Source organism: Dendronephthya gigantea, unplaced genomic scaffold, assembly GCF_004324835.1.
Source record: "Dendronephthya gigantea isolate DGI-Jeju-01 unplaced genomic scaffold, DenGig_1.0 000287F, whole genome shotgun sequence".
Taxonomy (NCBI): domain Eukaryota; kingdom Metazoa; phylum Cnidaria; class Anthozoa; order Malacalcyonacea; family Nephtheidae; genus Dendronephthya; species Dendronephthya gigantea.
This window is the reverse complement of record NW_021163297.1, coordinates 125,290-128,120: the sequence shown is the minus strand read 5'-3', so window position 1 is coordinate 128,120 and position 2,831 is coordinate 125,290. Positions and strand designations below refer to the sequence as shown.

Sequence of the window (2,831 nt, the reverse complement as noted above, 5' to 3'; positions counted from 1 at the left end):
TTAAATTCCTCTCATTATATATTCATAATGGAGATTTGAAAACAAGGAGTGAAGATTGGTGATGCACATCGCGTTAATGATAATTTTTATTGAAATTGAACAAAATCTTGTATTGAAATCATTTACTACATCAGAATACGTGATGAAAAGATTGCCTCGGATAGTTCTGGTTTTATAACGATAAATGTCATAGAATCAATCATTAAATAGCGAAATACATGGTCGATCGGCTGGAGTAAAGCATTGACAACCGATCGTTATACATCGTATAGCGCATTATTATAAGGTATTCAGCGCATTAAAAATATCATAACTTACGGTCTTGTAGTTCTAGCCTGGAAGGCCTTAATTGAAGTTTTTTCGAAATCAAATTTTCAAACAAACTATATAAAAGAGCTCATTTGATATATTTATGGAAATGCGAATTCCCCAGGTTTATATTTTTGGTACTTTAAAACATGATTTATTCATGAATTATTCAATAAAACTATTTTTAACCTCTTTATGTGCAAGAAATCCAAGCATGCTTGTTTATTTCAGTTTATAATAAATCAAATAATAAAATTTTCCTGTTTTTTGTTAATTATTTTGCAATGAATCTTCTTTATTTTTATATTCAGGATCACCTTAAAATAACCAGGTAATATGGGACATTGTAATATCCATTCCTGGTTCTTTTTAATAATTGTCTGAAAGGTGGTCAATATTTGAGTGTAATGCTCAAATGCACATTAGCTATTTACACAACCAAGAAGTGCTATAAACATTTGATTGGTGCATTTTTGGATAACATATATATGTGAGAGTTAAGTGGCATTTAAAAGCTTGGTGATTTGCAGTCTTCCATATCAAATGTGGTCTTTTATGCTACAAAATTTTAAGTAATACATCTCTCAAAACTGACCCTTAAACATGTTATATATGATTATGAAGCTATATATATTCATAAGGCTATAAATACAATTTTTTGAAAAAACTATTTTGTTAATATTATCTGTCAAAGAACCATGCATTGAACAGTGCAGATCATGTGAATCAAGCATTAAACTGTGCAGATAATTTAGAGCTATAATTATACACAATATGTATTGCAAGGCAGGTTTTAATCAGAAATCAATTTTAAAAAATTTGACCTTTTGAATTAATATTCTTGAGGGCTCATGAAAGTTAAATTTTCATGTATGAAAAATAATTAATTTATATGTCTTTTCCATTGTCCCACTTGGAGACCTCAATAACATTTATACAAAATCACCAACAACATCAAATCATAGATTAATTAAACTGAAGAAATAAGTGTTTGTTAGGTACCACAGAATATGTTCATAAATTAATAAAGCAAAAAACATTACTGATAGTATCCTAACATTAACTTTCATTTTAAATTTTGACAGTTGATTTTAAAATCAAGACAAACTGAGTCAACTAATCAAGAAAAAGAAAACCTCATGATGTGGGTTGAATTGCCAGGGACACCTATGCTAAGACTTCAGGTCTTTATACAGCTCAGTGGCCGGGTCTTTCTTGGCGAAATATTTGCAAAGTACACACGAAGCCCTCGCTTGCTCCGTAAAAAGTTCTCTTTCTCGGTACTTTTCATTCGAAAATTGTAAACTTAGTAGAGGACTTGCGATTTTGGATGCGAAAAGCTGGATTTGGCGACTAGTGCGAGCTATTTTAAGGTAAATATTTGAAGTTTTTCTTGCATTTAGTCTTCCCGCCTTTTTATTGTGTTAACTTGGCCTGCAAAAACAGACAAATTTATTGCAAGATTCTTATAGTTTGATTCTAAAATGTTTTTCAAATAGTTGTTTCTATAATTTTTGATGCTGGTCGATTTATTTTTTCTGTGGGGCTGTTGCCAAAAGAGTTTTTCAGTCGCAAAACTGACGGCGAAGTATTTTTTTGTTTCTGATCAGCATGAATACATGATATCGCGAGCCTCCGATATTTACCTTAAAGTTCCTGGGATATTTTAATAGTCTATAACAATTCGAATTCGTATCTTTAGAAGCAGTAGAAGGACAGAAGTCCACAATGCCCGGTAGAGGGTAGAAGAAGCAATGCCAATGGGAAACTCAAACACAAATTTCAATACAAGAAAGCCCTAACCAGGCCCTAACCTAGCGAAACGATGTTGAAAACAACCCCAAAATAACTGTTCAATTCTCAATGGACGAAGCAACTTACCATGATGCAGTAAATCTAGGTATGTGGAATTTTTTTCCTATTCTTTTTATATTAGCTAAGCCTAAGTTACTTGAAATTATTCCTTCCTTATACTCACATGTTTCTGCTTATTTGTTTGAGTATGTTTGCATTGTGGATCACATAGAACATATAGATTTTGAAGGTCTGTTGAACAATGTGCTCTGTTATATGCATACAAAGCACACTACTCGAATTTACACTCATATACATGCAATTTTTCTATTTGTTCGTAGATTGAAGACTCGTTTCGTGCAATTGGCACAACAGGAAACCTCCGAAAATTTTACTACGAGGAAAATTGTAAAAGAAGAAACGTGGATCAGTATTGCTTATACAGCCAGGTCATCATCTTGGTAGAGTGAGTCTTAGCTTAGTAGAACTCTAGTAGAACTGAACAACCAGTGTCTTAATGACTATACCATTATGTTTTAGGCATGCATGGTACTCCACTTAAAAACATTTTCTAAATTTTTTGCAAATGTGCATGTGTGTTAAAGTGTAAATAAAAAGTATTAAAGAGCTATACTATAGAAGCAATTCCTTTAATGCGTAGTTGACTTGCTGTACTCAAACAGAAATGTAATTGATCTCATGTATTCAATATTATAATAATATAATAA

The 2,831-nt window shown here is 31.8% G+C and overlaps 1 long non-coding RNA gene across 1 annotated transcript; it reads left to right on the top strand.

The window, feature by feature from the left end:
- Positions 1–2,831, top strand: LOC114541388. Its single transcript, XR_003689262.1, has 4 exons — positions 1–169; positions 1,395–1,682; positions 2,012–2,209; positions 2,445–2,831. It is a non-coding gene; the product is annotated as an uncharacterized LOC114541388 (long non-coding RNA).